The sequence below is a fragment of the Leptidea sinapis genome, chromosome 32 (genome assembly GCF_905404315.1).
Source record: "Leptidea sinapis chromosome 32, ilLepSina1.1, whole genome shotgun sequence".
Taxonomy (NCBI): domain Eukaryota; kingdom Metazoa; phylum Arthropoda; class Insecta; order Lepidoptera; family Pieridae; genus Leptidea; species Leptidea sinapis.
The window spans coordinates 10,183,331-10,205,275 of record NC_066296.1 but is presented as its reverse complement, the minus strand read 5'-3'; the positions used below and the strand labels follow the sequence as shown (position 1 = coordinate 10,205,275).

General features: G+C 36.0%; 1 protein-coding gene across 3 annotated transcripts in view; it reads right to left on the bottom strand.

Annotated features, from left to right (window-relative positions):
- LOC126974271 (serine/threonine-protein kinase minibrain) overlaps positions 1–21,945 on the bottom strand; it is a 162,377-nt gene that overhangs the window by 79,197 nt on the left and 61,235 nt on the right. The window lies entirely within an intron of this gene.

The window sequence follows — 21,945 nt, the reverse complement described above, 5'->3', positions numbered from 1 at the left end:
TATAGTTTAGCAAACCTTGAGATACTACTACCACCATAATACGGCATCAATTTGGACCCAGCAAATAAAAGTTACTATAGATAGCTACACTTATCACTGGGATCCTCCCAGTCCTCCCAATCCTCCCAGCTGTGATATCCTACGGATATCACAGCTGCGCCTTTTAAGTTCATCAAGCAGTAATGTGCAAGCATATAATATGTGGGTTCGATCAACATACTGAGCGGCACTGCATTGTAATGAGCAAGGCGTAACCCTTACGTGACTGTCACGCTTTGCTAGTCTTTTTATCGTAATCTTTACCCTCTTTTTAATAACGTATTAAGTATAATCACTTATAATTTTCCAATCAAATTGTACCCGAGCAAAAACAGGTTGCACCCTAAGTCAACCTTACAAGAGTCTTACATAGCAACGAACCTCTCTTCAAAATTTGTAGACTTAGATCTAGAAATAGAAGCAAATATGTTGTACAATAAAATATGTTTTAGATGAGGGAACCTTTCATCAAGTGAGGCAATATACGTCACTCAATATCATTATTATAATCACTATAGTCCCCATTTTATCAGAGCTTTTTTCTTCGTATTCAGACGTTGCAGGAAACCAGATATAGGTATAATAGATATTTCTCAATTAAATTTTCGTTGCTTTAAGATATAAGATGACGTTTATTGATAGGTATTTATTATTTATTCGAAACAAAGATAATATATATAGTAATAAGAAGATTATATAATCTCCTCTCAAACAAATACACTTGAAATTCTAATGTTGTTGTAATGAAAACATTTCACAACAGAGTAATGAAAGTGATGAAAATATTAACTCTATCTCTCAATCATATTTACAAAATTGTATTTAAATCCAGTTAGCCTTGTATTATAGGCATATATTAAGAATATTTTAATATTACTATACATGTCATGCTTTGGGAATTTACTTTTCTGAATGACTAACTTGTCGAGTTTGGCATTCCTTTATGCGTATTCGGAAAAATTCGAAGACTAACCGCCAGAGAGATTATTTCTTTAATAACGGCTAAAACTCACATGTGAGTGAGCGCAGAGTAGGTGGTTATAATTAAATACTGATCTATTTTGTCAATGCCTATTTTTATATTGTACACAAGTATAGTGTATCAAGTGCACCAAGTGAACACAACAATTGTTTGAACAGTAAATTGATTAGCACAAGATGAAGACAGAAAGCGCAGTTGGCCGTAAGGCCCGGTTTCCACCAAAGCGGAGAGGAGATGTGAGCTGTGAGAGCTCAAAATCAGTCAACTTATATCTACGAAAGGAAGACGTCATGTCGTTACAAATGTTATATTTTAATTTACTTGAGGAAGAGGAAACAAGCATAACTGAAAATATTAAAAATAAATTAAAATAAAAACCGATATCAATAACAACAAAAACTTTATTACCGACTTTAACAGTATGTAAATGTAATTTGAGTTAATACCACGCTAAACTACTAAAGTCGGTTAAAGATACGGAAGGAACGAAAAGTGTGCGAGACGCGGGGATAAGGGGCGCCCCGCCACCCGGCCGCCCGGCTACAGACACCTCACATGTCCGCTCTGAGCGCCGCTTGCTCGCTCGCGGCATAAAATGAAAGAAAAATGAGTCATCTCCTCTCCTCTCCGCTTGATCCATTTCCACCGAATCTAAGCGGAGAGGAGATGTGGAAATAACGATATATTTGTTCTCAAAACGCACCTCTCCTCTCCGCATTGGTGGAAACCTGGCCTAAGGTGTGCGGTCTGGCGGTGTGGTGGTCTGAGAGCGGGCGGTCGAGCCGCTCCACGGCGAAATAAACACAAAACGTTTGTCCAATTACTGTTGTCTCACACAATCACTTCCCACAACTCCAGAACGTGGCTGAGCCGGTCAGTGTGCATTTAATTAAATTATTAGCCCGGGGCCATCGAGCGGCCAATTTTGGACGGGGCGAATAACTGATGTGGATCGGTCGTATATAACCATCAATATTGTCATTTAATTGTGTCAGACATTGTTTGTAAAATTTAAAATTACATGGTTAAGGTTTATTTATATTATGTAGCCGGTTATAAATACGTACTTAAATCTTTAAGTTTTAGGGTACTATTTATTTGGTATGGTTGATGATAAGTTCATTCCAACTCTTTCTTTCAAACAAAACTAATGTTAAACGATCTTGCCATGTCGATTTGATATTGGTATGGGAAAGTGTTTGGAGTCATACAACTATGATACTTACGTGCCATTTGCCAAAATCATCAAGTGTGATGCCATATGTCTTCCTAATTTAATATAAGCACTGTTTTTCTTATGCTAAGCTGTAATAAAAATATCTATCAAACTACTGAAGATCGTTATACCTACACAGTTTACGGCATTTTAGAGTATATCAAGTCGTAGTCACAGAATTTAGTTTTCTCGAGAATTGTGAACAAAAACCTAGATTGTTACACTTAGGTACAACAGTAATTCATTTATGAGTACTGCATCTTAATTTTTTTGTAAAGGCTTGTTTGGTGACACATAACGACATCAGATTCCAAATCACATTATTTTGAATGCTTCTACTGCCTACTATAAATATTTGTGCGAATAATTAGATATATCAAACCTAAACAACCGTAACGACAAGGTCTTGTAGTTTTACATTTGTAAGCGAATTCAATCATTGAACGGCGCTTGATTGATGCTATTGTTAGATCACGTGGTGCTCTAATGTAAAAAAAAACTAACGAATATACAAACAATAATACACTGAGTTAACCACATGATCGTAGCATTAGTAAGTATCGTGATTGAAGCACACTCAGTGACGGCACGGTAGCGAGGTGGCGCCGCCCGGGTATTCCCCGTCCGCCGTCCGCATGGCCACGTGGTCGCATACGTCACACGTTCATGATGCTACTGCCAATGTACTCAAGCACGGTACAGTATAAAGAACACGCTAATAAGGCATCTACCAAATGATTATTTATATTAGAGTTGTACATTAATAGATACAGAACCATACCAACCAACAATGAAACCTTACATCATTCATACGTCTAAATAGACTGTGACAGCTGTGAAAACGTTGAAAAAATTGAGATTCTATTATGAGCAATGCACGCACACAACCACAAAGTGTCACACAAATTGCGAGTGTAAGACGTAGCTTGTCACGCACACTAAAGTAACAAACTCGGCCTGTTTCCATCGGTTGTATAAATTATCTAAAAATAAAAGTTTACAGCAAAAAAAGTCGTAACCTTTTTATTGAAAAGGTTTAATCAACGATCGTAGTAGTCGTTGACGGGTCAAGTGATGGTATATAATCACGACCGCCCATACAGCAACAGACAAGCCCAAGCGATCGAGCCTATCACAAAGTACTGGTTCTCCAACCATTTGAGTAGCTCTTGTTTACACGCCGTCACATTGTCTAAGCTGCACCAGACCAGAGATGATAACAATACTTAATATAGTTTCTTTTAACCAATTAGGCTTCCGTATGACCCCAGACATGGCAATCGCTTACGTTAAAGAAATTTTGTCATCAAGGAGGGATACCTAAGACCAAATACGGGTTTATCAACTTCAAACTTGAGTCATTTACCAGAAATTCTTATATTTTTTTTTATATTTTTATTATTTTATTATATTTTTCAATTCAAAATAATATAGTATTCTATTTTATTTGTACGTATCTGCGCCTTCTAATAAAATAATGATCTTAAAGTTTTATCAGTAAAATCATAAATCTTACCATGGTTTATCCCATGTAAATTATGCACATAATTTAGGAATACATATAAAAGTTTCAGAGCAAATGCCGCAGTTGACGGAAACGGGAAGCAGTTGATAGATAGCCTAATATGTATATAAATATAACTTATAAATAAAAAGTTAGCCACAGTAACGTCTCCGTTGTTTGGTAACAAACAGGTTTCAGACTAAGGCGGAACAGTTGACAGCGAGATCAAGTCGCAACGGAATTAAGTTAAGAAGGGCCCGGGCGGATTATTTACGGAATGCTCGCCATTCGTCACAGCTCACCACGACTCACGACTAATGATGATCGAACAGCTAGTTCATAGCTCCACACAGTGCATATATGTTTAATGATTGTAGCAAATATATTACCTATTTAAATATTTAACAGTGGAAGGCTCCTTTGAACAGGATGCCGGCTAGATTATGAGTAGGTACCACAACGGCGCCTATTTCTGCCGTGACGCAGTAATGTGTAAACATTACTGTGTTTCGGTTTGAAGGGGCGCCGTAGCTAGTGAAATTACTGGGCAAATGAGATTTAACATCTTATTGTCTCAAGGTGACGAGCGCAATTGTATTGCAGAATTAAGTCTTTCAAGAATCCTGAGCGGCACTATATTGTAATGGGCAGGGAGTATCTATTACCATCAGCTGAAGGTCCTGCTGGCCTCGTCCCTTTATTTACCTATGTACAAATAAAAAAAAACTAATAAATGTACATGAGATTTTCTCTCAAACGGAATGTCATGATGATAATATTATGTTGATATCACGCCGTGATAGTTACTATAATAATAATAATATATATTTTTGCATTATCTATACATAAGAGATTTCCACGTATATAGTCACTCATCACGATATCTCGGGAACGATTCGAGCAAATTTCAAGCCTTTAGGCTTGAAATTTGGTAGGAATATCCTTATCACCGAGTAGTAGAGGTCAGCTAAGAACGGATTTTCCAAAATTTCCATCCGCAAGGGGTTTTTTTTATTATGAACAGAACAACGTCTGTCGGGTCAGCTAGTTAAATATATTTGAACCTAGAGCTACATTGCCATAGTCCGAAATAGTTACGGAGTCTTCAAGTTTTTAATAAATTATTTCACCGAAAGTGATGGTTGAATCTGGTGAAATTATCTTTTAAAAGCTACCAGAGCTAACCTTTTTGTTTTAAAAATATTCCTGATATTAAAATATTATTGCATAACGGACAATTGTTGTATGTCATAAAATATTTATTGAAGTATTAGTTACTTTGTTCAATCAATAATTAAATGATTTTAGATTTCTTTAGTGTTAATTCCGCCAATATTTGTCTTTAAACAATTCGACACGTGTCTCGCCAATATCTGGCACGAGACTCAAATTGTCGAATTGTTCAAAGACAAATATTGGCGGAATTAACACTAAAGAAAACTCAAATCATTTATTAAAATAAATTAAAATATGTTCAAAGTCATTTATAAGTAAAAATCGTTAATCTGTTGAATCAATCGTTTATGCTGAAATTGTCTGAATTATCTACTTTGGAATTGGTTATAATTTCAAAATTAAATAGGACAAGTTTATCGCGTATTCAAATCATAAAAATCAGTTTCACAGCCAAAAGTAGCGTGTCGAGGCTTTACAATGCCAAGTGCCAAAATATTTAAGAACAATTAGGGTTGGTTATTGCGCCATTTTGCAGTCTAACGATGCGTAATAAAAACTCAGCTACTATTTAACACGACCGGTGTACTTACTAAAGAACCGCTTCATAGTTTTTAGGACCTTTAGACATCATTCATATTGTGGTTAAATGGTCGCAAATATGTGGCACCAATGTATTTTGGTTATGATTATTTTATTTTTAACCGACATCAAAAAAGGAGGAGGTTCTCAATTCAACTTTGGTCCCATTGGTGGACGTCGCGCGTGCGATACAAGCACATCTCACCTATATACATAGCTATAAACCAAGCTGAGCGGACACCGACTCCAAAAATAGCAATAATTGTAACTAGAATTAGATTAATTAATAATATTAGTAGATTGTATAAAAATATATTGAATTAGGCGTTACTTTGCGGAAATCCATAATTATACAGTTAATTCCGTCAATATTTGTTTTTAAAATGTCTCGTGCCAGATTTTGGCGAGACAACACGTCCTGAGGATGCCTCGTGTAGAGGCGAAACACGTGTCAAATTGTTTTAAAAACAAATATTGGCGGAATTAACACTAAAGAAAACTTAAATCATGTGTATATATGTATAAAAATATGCAATATTTTTTTTTACTTTTAAGTTCATTTTGTTGGATGTTGTTTGTTAGACAATTTCAGTACCTAATATTTTTTCTTTATGATTACGTTTATGTAGTTCTCTCTACCCGTGTGGTCATGTTATTTTGCCATTATTGGGTCACGCTGTACGTACAGTAATGAATGACGCACTTTCGGCCTAATTGTCGCATCAAAACGAAAGCAGTTTCCATAAAAGTGTAGCGTAGTCTCGTGCCAGATTTTGGCGAGTCAACATGTCCTGAGGGTGCCTCGTGTAGAGGCGAAACACGTGTCGAATTGTTTTAAAGACAAATATTGGCGGTATCAACACTAAGGAAAACTCAAAACATTTGGATAATTATGGATTTCCACAAAGTAACGCCTACTTCAATAAATTTTCTGTAGTGTAAATAATAATTTCTTTACTGATTATCCCTAATTATTTATCGGGCTTATAGCAAAACAAAAGCAACAAATATTCTCAGTACAGCTTCATAACATTATAGAATTTAATATTCTGAAATATGTTACGTACTTAAGATGAGTGGTGACGCCATTGCCCCCGATAATTTTGCTTCGATAATGTTCAAGGTAACATTGTCTGTTCAAATAACTTGTTTCAGGTTATTTCTGTGAGGATGCATCACGTTCATTCACACGAACTCGGTCGAAGGCAAACCAGTTCCTAGACAGGTGGCCCGTGGCTGTAGAGTGTAGACGAACACAGCGACCAAACAATGCCATCTCGGCCGCGGCGTGTTTAACTTTATCACAGATTACAATGGCACAAATTAATTAAAATATATAACTGGATGTGAATTCAGTACTCAGCTAATATATCGTATAGTATAGTATAGTAAGTTTATGATTATTTTATTGATAGGATTTTTTAAAACAAAAAATTATCATGGGATTTGGGTTGCAATAATGGATTTAAATCTAAATCAATCGTTCTTTTTGTTTGAAATCTGTGTGATCTAGTCACAGGAGTTTACCAGTGGGAGGCTTCTTTGCACAGGATGCCATCTAGATTTTTGGTACCGGCGCCTTTTATGCTGTAAACCAGTAGGTAATGTGTAAACATTACTGCGTTTCGGTCTGAAGGGCGCCGTAGCTAGTGAAATTACTGGACAAATACGACTTAACATCTTATGTCTCAAGGTGACGAGCGCTATTGTAGTGCCGCTCAGAATTTTAGGGTTTTTCAATCATTCTGAGCGGCACTAGGTTGTCATGGGCAGGGCGTATCAGTTACCATGAGATGAACTCCATGCTCGTCTTGTCCCTTATTTCCCAAAAAATAAAGTATATTATTTTCATTTTCATATTTAATTCCCAAAAAATAAAGTATATTATCATGTACAGTTAACGTACATAAATTTTATTTATGATTACATTATTTACACATTAAAATAATGTTATTTAGATTTCAACGTGTCTCTTTCTCTCTCTTCTTCATATATTTCGAGAGATGTAGACTAGAGTCCATGTTATGAGAGCTGAGTCCGTGTACGGGCTTATATCACACAAACGTTTTTTATCTCTGTCTCTCATACCAAAATATATAGTTTTCTCTTTTTCGTTATAGGTATTCACACTGTCGTCCTCAAAAATGTTTCACATAATAAAAACAATATATTTGCTCTAGTCATACTAAACATTTAAAACCTACACTTACCGCGATTACTTTGTACTGTGCAAATTATAATCAGAAAAAAGCGAGCGCGCCTTTCCAAATCAATAATAATATCCGAGTATTATAGAATAATGAAACATCAGTAGCAGCTGCTATTGAAATACAACCAAAGATTTATTGCCGAATGGCGGGGGTTCCTGTATTGGAACAAAAAATAAACTCCACTCACCGACCGATCTGTTACCACCTGCTTGGAGAGAAGAGGAGCGATAACATGGGATACGCGTCTTACATTATTATTAGTTTATGTAACTTAGTAAATATAAATAGTATTAAAAAAAACTAAAAAACACTTTATTATAATAAACCGAACGATAAAATTTTAAAAGAATCTCTAAAACTTAACATCAATTCCTGCCTTATCAAATTAATGTAGTACTGTCATTAGTCCTTGATAAATCTACGAAGTTTGAATGAAACCTGGCCACTTATGTGGGTCAAAATCGCGCTTAAATGGGTCGGTTACAAACAAACATACATACATACAGGTGAAGCTAATAAAAAGCGTGTAAAAAAAGGGATGTTTTGGAAACTACATACATATAAGTCAGCGTATTCCTTATAGGTACCATTACACTACATTTTTTTTCTTATTAAAATAAGGGACGAGGCGAGCCGGACGTTCAGCTGATGGTAATTGATACGCCCTACCCATTACAATGCTGTGCCGGATTCTTGAAAGACCCAAAAATTCTGAGCGGCAGTACAACTTGCACTCGTCACCTTGAGACATAAGTTGTTTAGTCTCATTTGCCCAGTAATATCACTAGCTACCGCACCCTTCAAACCTAATAACAGTAATGCCTACACATTACTGCTTCACGACAGAAAAGGTGCTGTTGTGGTACTCATAATCTAGCCGGCATCCTGTGCAAAGGAGCCTCCCACTGGTACTACTACTGGTACATAGAGACCATTAGAAATTAGTGTAGTGAGTAGTATGGTGAGAGAAATACAAGTTTCAGTGTTTCGAGCTACAAACAAAAACAACCGTTAAATTTTAATATGCAATTGGATCTTCTGCTCCAACAAACAGTGAAATCTGGCAGCAATTAATTACGCGTGATAAAATTATCACATTACTTAACGCTTTCCAAAATAAAATTACCGTCAACTTTCACGTACGGTTCATGATATCTATCTAATTAAAGACTCTAATTGTAATTTTATAACGTAATTTAACCAAATCCAACTTCAAACAATCTTGCGCCGCGCATTTATTTATATTACACATATTATTATACTAAATAATAAGAAAAAAAGTGTGCGGGTACTTATGTACGCAGTAGTTACACCTATTTGGCGTAACAAAACAAAAATCATTAAAAAAATTTTTATTCTTCGTGCTTTTCTTACGTTTGTAAAATGAACAATATTGAAATAAGGAATGTATTTTACAACCAATGAAAATTTAATCAGGTATATTGCATAATTTACTTAAATAAAGTTTATTTAAATATTATTGAATTATTTTTTCACAATCAGAAAGAAAATTTTTTTTTTTAATTTTACAACTTATTCAAAAGTTATTAAATCCTTGTCCATTGGTTGTGGTTCAGTAGGTTACAAGAGGCTAATGGTAGCTGAAGAATTATTATTATAATCATTCACTTTGTATTGCCCTAACGCGCCAAGAAGAAGTAAAATCTAAAAATTAAACATGAATATGAGAATAGGCTCAAAATAATTCAAATGAGCCGAGAAATTATTATTAAAACATAAAACCTACGTATAAATATGTATTGAACTGATTAAAACTAGAAAATGTCGTTCAGCACACAGACAGACAACCAACACAAATGATTTACGATTCATTATAACACTTCCAATATGAGGTATTTGCTCGGTGTTTAATTATAAAATGTAATGGAATAACTATTATTACAGTTACTTCAGCTCTGTATTGCGACGATGACACGTAATTTCCCCTGGGCGAGTGCGGTTACAGTCTTCGCCTTATTGTAACATCAATGTCTGAATAACCACCACCAACTAACTTAATTTATTTAATCATCCATGCATCCTTTATATTATAAGATATAATTATTATTAAATTACTATTCTTTCGTATCTAAGGAAGTGCTATCATAAAATAATCCACACATCACACTCGGTATAATTAATACCGAGCTAAAGCCAGGATTGGAAGCCTATCCACATGATCGGATATGGTCCGGCCGAACCATCGGACGCGCTCCGGTACCGGACCATATTCGATGGTATTATTGTCCGGACCGTCCGATGGTCCGGCCGTACCAAATTCGACCATGCGTTTTGGCTATAAATAATTGTATCCCGCCCATACATCGGGTTGTTTTTGAACAATTGCAGGCATACCATGTGACAAGTAGAGGTTCTCAAAATATTCGCATTTCCTTTTTTATTAAAAATTATTTATGTCGTCGTACCAAATTAATTAAACTTTAAAACAACTTCTTATCACCAGATAATCTCTAAAAAACTGCTAATTAATATATTATAATAAGAAAGTATAACAGTAACGCTAACGGAATGCAAAGATAATTAAAAGATGTACGCGTATCATATTCTGACTACTAAAATTTGAGGAATCCTGGAGCACGCAATGCTTACAGCCGGACTGTGAATACAAGCAATATAAAATCTAAACGAGTGAAATAATGTGAATCCCAGAGCTCATATAAAAACTTTATTGCATGCAAGAGAAAAACGTCATTCGCTCAAAGCGTACAATATCATTGAACCCCCCAGCCGGGGCCCGCGCGGGTGAATTAGACAGTGCCTTTGGTTCGCCGATAGATTGAGTACAAGACGCCCGGGGCGCAGCCTCACCATTATAATGAAACTCTGTGTAGCTGTGCGGAGTGCACTCACAATAAATGTACGTTTATTATCAACTGTTATGTAACAACTGTCTGCTGCGACTTACCCACTTCCGAGCTCTGAGCTCAATCTTGTTAACGAATACTGCGTCGTATTCAAATGGTGACATTTTAGATTAATTGAGCTTATGGCAGAGCGAAAATCACACATCAAGTACGCCGATCGCTGTAGCTTTGTATGATTGATATACTTTACCTTACGGAAACATTAAGGTTTAGGAAAATTATTTGTTTCACCACGATTGTTTCATACAATATGCATAATAGTTTTGATCAAATAAGTATGTCACAAGCATATTTGGTACATATTACAAAAGACCTCTAAATGAGTAACCCTTGATCAGATGTCGCTGTTGTTTATGTTCGCATAAAAGTGACATCAATACAAGAATTACTATCGAATACGGACGGAGCCTTGAGGAATACGGACCTTACCACCAGATTCGGGCGTAAAAAGGTATACATAGAAAAGGTATATTTATTTTTTAAAAATTGATTACGTTAGAATTCTTTTTATTTGATGAATTTCCATTTATTTGATGTCATTTCTAATATACTAGATTGTACTACCGCTTCGGAAACAAATGGCGCTCCGAGAGAGAAGAAGCAAGTAACTCTCCCAACATTCTTTTTTTGCTCTCTTTTTAATAAAAATATACAATATTGTACCTACTGTCATTGCTATTGCTATAAAATAATCATAATCTAGTCCCAGGCAGTCCGATCACTTAGATATTCAGCTGTTGAGAAGTAGGATTACACTGAACAACTGACCCGTCAAATTTTATTCTGTGAAATAGGCACTCGATTTAAAAATAACGATCCACTAATAATAATGAATGATACAAGTGCATTATATGTAATACTCATATACAACAGCCCACCAACAACATCGATGTAGAGTACCGCGATCGTTATCACAACAATGACATTGATATCGCGCCGCGTCGCCGACAGACGTGCCAGTTTCCAACGGTCTCAGTGATAACATTTTTGGCGCCAACGATGTCGTAATCGGCAGTATCAAATAATCCCTGTCATTACTATCCAGCGGTCCTGTCGGTGTCTATTTTCAGTTTCAGTTGTTCTCATCGACGTCATTAATTAAAGTATAATTACTTACGGCCACGGACTAGTAATAAAGAAGGACTCCGCGCCGTGATATTAGCAATTGGCATGTTTACTATCTTTACGCTCGTGTGTGCGGTTACGGGGTATACCAGTTACACAATATTTTCTCCCTTAAATAAACATATATCCACAAATATTTTTATATTATTGTTTTTATACTTTTTCACAACGCACGATGGCATTTTTAAAACATTTTATTGCGATGCAAACTGATCTGTCACAGACGATGACAAATCTCATAATGGCGGCCGATTGGCTTGAATTAGTGTAAGTGCATGCGTGGGGCTATGTATTTACACGTTTACCGGCTTGTTTTGGTGCCTCACTGTTATGTAAGGTGACACGGAGTCCTTATTTTTTTACTCGTCCCTGCTTAAGGCATAACGTTACTTACGTTTTAAATCTTAACGCTTGTCGTGTTTCAATTCTCAAATAAAAAATAATACTGCAATAATATAAATTAAAGAATTGCTATTTTTATTAAAGCTAAATTAACTACTAACACGTATATCTAAATGGAGTCGAATCCGACGGGAAACAAATAATATTGTTGGCATCAATGATGTAAATCACTATATCACGCGGCTTATCAAACATAATAGTTTGTCGATTAGTTGTTTTGTATTCCGTTTTCACACTTGACAACCGTCGCCGTACCAAGGCCGTCCATGGCAATCGTAGGCGAAGGTTTCTCGATTAAAAACGATTAAATAAAATCGCAAATCATGTCCGTTATTTACCTATGACAAATGACAACGATATATTGTGCTTCAAAAAATACTGAAAAGTATCAAATAACTAAAAATTGAATTTAATACACCTCTCATGCAAACCTTAACCTTTAATATTAATAAAATATATACTATTATTTATATGTGCTACCTATTGATAGGTTCAAAGTGAAGTCACAGTTTCAGTTTTTGGAGTCGGTTTTTTTTACTTTTTAGTGTCGGTTGATAATAATAATAATATATAATCAACCTGAATAAAAACTCTTAAAACAGCCGTACACAAAAAACAATTATATCATCCAAATAGACAAAAATTTTCATAAAAAATGTCCATAAAATGAAAACTACTCGGCCAAACTATGTAAAAATACCAAATGGAGTCTATTGCGCATCGAACTAAACAAGAATTACGTAAATCGGATGATAAATCTCAGAGTAATCGGTGTACATACATAAAAAAATACCGATCGAATTGAGAACCACCTCCTTTTTGAAGTCGGTTAAAAATATAGAAAAACGTCAGTGAAGCCGTAGTTTTTTGTACCGCTCAGTCGACAGGATGTATACAAAACGAGTGGAGAACACCTGTTGTTTGTGTTCTGTTTTTTTTTTTTGTTAACTGCTGCGACAGTGAACAACTTATGCGTTTCATTTGGTTTGCGTTTACGTGTATGAGGCGTGAAAATATAAACCTGCGATCATCTAAGTGACTTTTCTATCCGAGCTGACATTTGGACATCGGAAGCCCAAGCCACTTGTTCATAGGTAGTCACCCCAATATAATATTTTTGTTGAACCGATCCCATTTATGTTAACGATAGTGTAGTCGAATGGATTAAAACTCAGTATATATTCCCAATGCAACCAACTAAGTTGGCCTGCGCGGGATACCTACTGTACTACTACTAATACATGTGCATTCACATTCAAAGTCAAAGTTAAATAAACTTTATTCAATTAGGCTTAAATTAAGCGCTTTTGAAACGTCACTATGTTTCTTTTAAATTACTGAATCTACCATAGTATGTTCTAAAAAAGTAGAGCTCGCGAGAAGATCATACATGAAACTCAACGGCCACTCTTTTCAATGAAAAAAGTATTTTACAATGGCTGTAATATACAAAACGAATTAGTTTGTAAGGTGCTGCATCCCACATATGAATTGTGTTACTTAAAAGCGTTTTAACTACTTACCAAATATTTAATAACAAGTAATAAAGAATAAACTGTATAAATATAAATTATCGTATACATATTGGGTGCATCAACCTTTAGAGCTTGAATTAATTGTTTGTGTAAGGATGCTTCATGAACATTATGGTCGTGATTACTGTCATAATTAGTTATCGCATCCAACAACTGCAATGATTTATTAACTATAACAGGTCGACCAGGCACCACAAGCAACACCCGTTCACAAGTTGACTCGTGGACCAGCCATCGCACACATTTGAGGGAAGGAGACGACCCAGCACACGATGCCATCGCAAGCAATGGTCAGGTAATTTTCAACACATATCGTTATTGGCCAGTACAGCTCTAGTCTAGTCTCTAAAAGCGTTCACCTTTATAAGGCGTCTATGGGTCATATAAAAACTTTGAAGGCTGTCGTCATTGATGGACATATTCATTATAGATGGAGTGACACTTTAGTTTGGCTTTGATGCCAGTGCCTGCATCGGTTGGAAAGTGAAATCTAAAACCATAAAAGCTACTTAACGGACACTTCTCTATTTCAGTTATCTATCTCGATCCGAACCAAGGAGATAGACCCGTGTATCTCTTCCTTTGGCACATCTTGGTCTAAGATTTAAGTCTTAAGTATCTCTAATTTTATTTCCTATTACATTTGATGTAATATTGCTCATCGACGCCGTAAGGATGTCACTTAGTGGTTGGTACGTGTCTTCAACCAATACACCACTCAATCGATCTAACAAATATGAAAGTCGTATCTTAGAGTGTAAACAGGCGCCCATTTATGTATTATCTACTGTCATCCTGATGTTACCTTCCCATATTGTTAAATCAAGACAAGTTAAATACATATACGAATTGAATAGCTCATATAATGATCGCAACTCTTCGAAGGGTCGAGAAACAATACGATATGCCAGCGACCAGGTCATGATCCATGATTTTATTTGTGCGTGATACATCGCGAGCATGTTATAAACAGTTCGTAAAGCAAGTACAAGTGCACCGCACAATATTTGCGCAACGATCAACACTTCTAACGATGTCCCAGCTCGATACAATAGTGAATCATTAATTCGTGTGCAAGGTTTATTTACAACGAACACTGTCATCTACTATGAGATTTTAACTGATTTAACGTGAAAATTACAAACACTAAATAATAGCAGACATGTTTAAACTTGGATTTAATATTAAATTAGTTGTTAAGATCCATCCAACCCTTTAATTTTCATGTTCTTTGTTCTTCTTCATTTCATTACTCTATAAAATAACCTCTAGAGGTTGATTGAGGACACACGATTAGACTTTTGTTCAGCATAAATTTTTTATTAACTATATTCAAAATAAGCTTTAACTCTTAAAAAACTCTATTTTAACGCAATAAACGCTAGATATTCGTTGCGCGTTGCGTTGCGTACAAATAGTCGACTATAAGAACTGAAACCTAAGCAAGCCAGCTCTTCGTCACCTTCGCTACCGTCATAACTTTAGCTAGTAAGACATATTACTTTTATACCAAGAAAAAGGAGTGTTCCGTACTGAAACCAGCACGGAGTGAGTCATACAGGAGCGGTGACAGAGCGGACAACGAACATATTGATAGTGCATACCGGTGACGAAACAATTCAAGGTATTTTATCAAAATCCGCCTGGTGATTATAAACAAATTAATAGTGCGGCGACATTAATGAGTCGCGCACGTTCACCGCGCTATGCAGTTCACGGAAATTTGATAATTCATTGTAATTCTGATAATTATTAATGTTGATAGGGGCGGAGTGGTGATTGTGCGTGTAGATACGTGCCTGGCTGCTAATGTGTAACGGCGCCTTAGCGCACACGTCGGCCCGTTCACAATTCATTCATTACTTCTACAAGTCTGTTTTTATATTCTTTTTCAGAACGTGGGAAGTATTATTTATCATTTATTTTTCAACATTGAATGAAGACGATTTTTTTAAATTTTCAAAATAAAAGATCCTTCCAAAGAAATACAAAAGCATTTACAATATTAAATCAACAAATATTTCATTGGACAGGGCGACAATATTTTGAAGTATCACAATAATTATACATACTATCAACGCAAACTTTACCATCATATCGATAGTTACAGCTTACGGGCCACTAAAATATAATCTCAATAACAACAGCTAGAGTCTTAACATCATGATATGAACTGCTCACATTTAACTACTAGAAAAAAAATGTGTCCGTCTGTATTCTTAACTCATTCATACGCAAATATTTGCTATTCACACAAAAAATAAGCAGTGGTATACCTCTCATGTAAAAAAGCCAGACATAACTCAACGTCTGGCCCGGGCGGGTTTAATCACCTGTATTCAATACTGACCTTCGCATTTTTTAATTACGGCTGCGGCGGCACGGCGCGTCGTTTTGTATATTTTAAAAGATATCGGCGTTACATATCCCAAAATTAATATATATAAATAAGACTCACATCATTCATCTTGAACATGTAAAGTTATACGCCAACTTACCTGTAAGAAAAAAATAAATCTAAGTAAATAAGTATGTACGAATTAAGCAAGACCATCAATTGGTGGTCGCATATATAAAAATTAACAGATCAGAGTTGCCGAGAAATAGAAGTTTAGCAGTGTCTATGACAATTTTCTTCTATTATGATAAGGCGAAAAGAAGAAGACGTTCACTTGATGATGAGACGATAACGCGATGACAGGGCGGATGCCCGTCTACTTTAGTGGTTTGCGCGGTATTCTTGGAAACTCTAAAATCAGAGCTGGTCCACGATTACCTAGTGACGGCACATATAAACACATGGTCGGATTTGGTACTACCGGACTATCGGACGGTCCGGTGTGTACCTTGTACCAATTGGCCCGGCGTCATACTCTAGTCGGTACGGTCCAGACAACGCGGCATCATACCATCAAATATGGTTCGCTAGCTGTCGCGTCGGGCCGCACCAAATCCGATCATGTGTTTGGGCTATAAGGTAAGCCTAGTAAGTTTATTTGCTTAGACGCCCTTCAAATCGAAAAACATAATATAATTCACTAAGATGAGAAGGCGCCTCTGTGGTACCTAATTCTAGCCCTTATATTGTGAAAAGAGCCTTCCAACGGTAAAAGAGCCTGCCTTTGTGGCAGACGATACTGTGCCGGTAAGCCCAATGCTTGCTTCAGTTGAACCAGGCATTACAAGAGTCATTCTTTTATCAGGAATGATGTAATGTCATTCATATTATTTGTATAGTCATCATGCGGCGATATAATTTGTTTTCTTTATTCGGCACCCATTTGGCAACCTCTTTACATTTTTTTACAATTGTAAGAGCCTCAAGGTAAAGGTTTTTTGTTTATAGACGCGTAAAAAACCTCTTTGTGGTGCTCAAGTCCTGAAGAAGTCTAAAAAACAAGAGCTCGGTTGAATCGTGGGCGGATACTATGAATCTACTGATTTTCTTCGAGTTTGTCGCTAACACTATTGTCTATAATATCGGCTTTCAGGTAGACAGACTAAGTCGAAATTTATAATAAATTCCAACGAATGAATATAACAACACAATATATATCAGATATTTAAACATTAGATGCTATCAGATATAGAATAAACTACCAATTGGTTAATATAGTCTAAATATTCTTACGGAAAATATAGACGCAATTGATGTAGTTATTTCCTTCACTTGCGAATTGAATCTTGGACTAATATATAGAGTCAGTGCTCAATAATTTATGTATGATAATAAGTGACGAGACGAGCAGGATGTTCAGCTGATGGTAATTGATACGCCCTGCCCATTAAAATGCACTGCCGCTCAGTATTCCCGAAAAACCCAAGAATTCTGAGCGGCAATACAACTGCGCTCGTCACATTTGCCCAGTAATCTCACTAGCCACGGCGCCCTTCAGACAGAAACACAAAAATGTTTACTCATTACTAATTCCCGGCAGAAATAGGCGCCGTTGTGGTACCCATAATCTAGCCGGCATCCTGTGCAAAGGAGCCTCCCACTAGTAAATTTTGATCCATGACTCCAGAAGTCAAGCTTCACCATAATATTATAAAAAGGTCATATCTATATTTTCTTAATGTAACGCGGTGGCGGTTAAAAAAATTAATAATTCACCAAGTTGCGAGCGGTCCGTCCAAAGGCCTCGTTTGGTAACGACCTGAGCCCGCTAAGAGGAAACCGGCTAAAGGTCAAAACTTAAGCTCTCTTTGTGCATTAATCCCACTATTTTATCGTATGTTCAACAACAACAACAAGGACGTATTTGTGCTTTAAAAAGAATTAATAATAGCAATTCAAAACATTCTTACATCATATATTTTTTGTCAATTATCGTACAAAAGGTCACAATGATACATAAAATTGAATTCATAATTTAATATTATTTCAACACAAAAACAAGAACGCAATTTACGCAGATTTGTTTTTAAACTAAAATATAAAATACCAGAAGCTAGACGAAGTATGGCAAGATATTATGATATAGTCTAGGTAGAGACTATGCCGGTAGATACATAGACAGACAGCCTTGCAGTCTACAACGATCCTTCTAAGAATCAATAGTTCCGAGTACTTTTTGCTAGAGGTTGGCCTCGCCCGTAGGTAGGTACACTACCTGCAATTTATAAATCTTAGTCTGGCCATAAATACTGTTACAATTAAAAATAAACAAAATATTACATTTGAATTTGGAATCTGTCATTTTTATATGATTGGTCATTGAGTTTTCTCATTTTGGCGCCAATAAATTGTACAATATTTTGCGATATTAAAGTGGAGTGGGGTGATAAAGTGAACCGAATCGCTGTGATTGCATTACACAAAGTAGATATGGAGACAAATACAATTTTTAAAACTCTCCATACGCTTGGTATTAGTAAAATGTTTGTGTATCGGGCTGTTAATAGGTACATTGAGACCTCTGTTTCTGTGTCCACGTAGTGTTTGTAGGCTAAAGGTGGTCAAAGCAGTATAGGAAAGAATTCGAAGAAGAATTCGTCCTGTCCGAAAGCAGAAGATTTTATCTAAGGAGATGAAGATAGCACCTAGAACCATGTCGCGTATTTTAAAAGACTTAGGACTTGCTTAAGAGACGTAGGGTGGTAAAATCGAAACAACTACTGCAGCGGTACGCAAAGGGAGGTCACAGTAAAATTGGTTTACGGATGAGATTTTTTTTTACAATTGAGCAACATTTTAATAAACAAAATGACCGTCTTTATGCTCAAAGCTCTACGGAAGCTTACCAATTAGTCGACAGATTAGAATTAGGTGGTTTGGTAGGGTAGTAGCTACTTAGTAGTGACTGAGCCATACTTTTGACAAAAAGGTATCAAAACATCGGCACAAGTGTATCAAGATACCATTCTTGAGAAGGTAGTGAAGCCTTAACAACACCAATGTTCAATAACCAAGAATGGTCCTTCCAGCAACCGTCGCAAAGCCTCGGTCCAAGCAGCCTTGGTTGGAAACGAATGTTTCAGACTTCATCAGAGCTGAAGACTGGCCGTCGTCGAGTCCCGGCCTTAATCCGCTGGATTATGATTTATGGTCAGTTTTAGAGAGTACTACGGCTTGCTACCTACCACTTTAAATAAGCTTTTTATATTTTAAATTGTTTTATATTTATGTATTAAACTAACACACTGTAAAAGTAATAATTTTTATTTAATTTAAAAAAAAAAATTATTGTTTCATTATTTATGGCAAAACTAGGTATAATAACAAATATTTTCTGAATTAATTATATACAGGCGTAGATTAGTATTAAAAACATAAAATTAATATTATTAATATTATCCTTTTCGGTTAAGATTTAAAAGTTGATGTGCTGTAACACAAAAACTTTAAAAAAATAATAGGAGCAGACTCTGCCAGAGTCGAAGAATATGGTGGTAGCATTTCAGTATATAACTGCAGTAACTATTCCACAACCTAGAATTATACTAACTTTATCGGTAAGTCTTTATGAAATAAAATGTATGGCGATCATTTTTCACTAAAAGATTATTCGTAACGGAGTGAAACCAAATCAGACTTTGCAAAGCATTGCTACACAAGTCCCTCAATATCCGTAGCGTTGCCAACTACCAAGTATTTAGGAAGCATCATTCGGTGAAGTGGAGCTGATGAAGATGAACATTTCAATCAAAAGTTCGTATGCATAAAAAGTGACGGACGAGCAATACACCTTGATTGAACCTAAAATGTGTGCGACACTGCTACTGCATTCGGTACTTTGGACACATAAGATATTAAGTCTCAATAGCCTAGTAACTTGAAGCCGAAACACAGCAATCTGAATTACCAGTACATCCACGGGAGATTCATAAACTGGGGCAGCACCGCGCAGTCCGGACTTCATACCGTTTACTTGTGTTACCGTGTTCAGTCGCACGCCGAACAACGTTTAGTAAAAATAGTGATTTGTGAAATCAAAGCCCACTGGTGTGTGAATAAAGAATTAAATGGAATTTACTGAATGGATACTGAATTAATTGTTCCAATAAATACACGATATCAGAACACAATATGTCGTAACAGGTGGAGCCTTACTCCCAACAGGTGGAGCCGAAATAAAATAAAAACATTAAAAGGCACTACGGCGAATATTTGCAAGCGCGAAGTTGGCCCAATATCTCCAGTGTTTGAATATATAATTCAAGTGTCTTCTTCGAGTGCGGCCCCGCCGGAGTGGTTTTCGACGTTCTCCTCATCGAGAGCTGAAGCTAAGCCTACCGATATAGTCACTCACACGTCGATACCACATAAGTGTTTTTGCCCGCCCTAAGAGACACATTACAACCGCGTCTTAAAATATACGCCATAAGTCTTTCTAGAGGTTTTATGATAATAATTTAATTTTACTTATCCATTAAATCGCAAATGTTATTGAATGCTAATAACTAACATAATATAACGCAACGACTGGCCACAAAATAAGTATGGACAGTAATTATTTCAGTCAAATTAATGCAATTTCATAAGATCAAATTTAAAACCGACGGTTTTATATAGAGCCCAACGACTGGTTAAAGCTGTTTTTATCTTTTTATTATTTATATATATTTGGCCAGTCTAGGTAGTGTGTTTGGATGCGGGTGGAAGTAACCCGACCCCAACCGGAAGTTAGCATAATATAGTCTCCTACCGAGGCTGTTACCATTTTATATTTCAAATCGAAAGTTGAAGCCCGGCAGAACAACATACTTCCCTGTTTACAATACCTATCGAATCGTTAACTAATGTAAGTAAAAAGGGACTCAGGAATAATATATCCCACGCGGCGAAAGGCTTAGGTTTATTTTGAAACGGCCAATGAGCGGCGCCGAGATCGGGAGAATACAACCTTCGATCTTTGTTTACTACACCTACGCAGCACAAGATGTACTAATAGCTTGGTTACATAACAGACTCTTATAGGAGAGACTTCTAATTATAGAGATGAAAATAGATCGCCGCGTCGCGTTCTTACTAATCTTATAATATTAATCAATATTTATATAAGACATCTGGTATTTTATGTATGTATATGAATCTTAAGTTTAAGAGTTTTTTTTTTGCAAATCGTTATAGGTATATTATGTTACCAATTAAATTGTGAATGTATGAATTACCAATATAAATGTGCCTTTCTTGAGTCGCATTTTTTTTATATAAAATTTAATTAATAATATTTACTTGATTGCACATGTAAAGCCTGATAAACCAATATTTGTTTATATTATACAAACTTATAAATATTAACTTATAAATGGAACTAATAAAGTCAGAAACGAAGCCAAACGCGTGCACCATTACATAAAAAATTTTATTGAAAAATGTATTTATGCTCAAAAGCTATCAGCGGCCACTTACTGCTGCAACAATAAATACACACAATTTGGAATTCGCTCCTTTTTCAATGTTATTTGAAAATTAGCGCATCTAACTGGATTCTATAGATGTAATATGTCAACGTATTGATAATGATAGTTGATGTGAAAACCGAAAATTTAAACGATTAATACAGCAATTGAGACACCAATTAAGACACCAAGGAGCAAGGCGCTCTACAAAAGTGAAACGCTAATATATTACGTGGAGAGAAAGGTTCCACAAGTTGAACAACTTCGAGATTGAGATGAAGGTTTGGAATGGAATGTCCCGGGCTGGCAAATATATACTTTTGTAATAGGTCACGATATATTATTGTGAGTAATTGTACCGTTAAAGCGGCTCATCAGAGTGTCAGGGACTTAGGGGTATATAATATATATATTTCACCGGGTGCCACCGTGGTGTCCGTAAGCTAC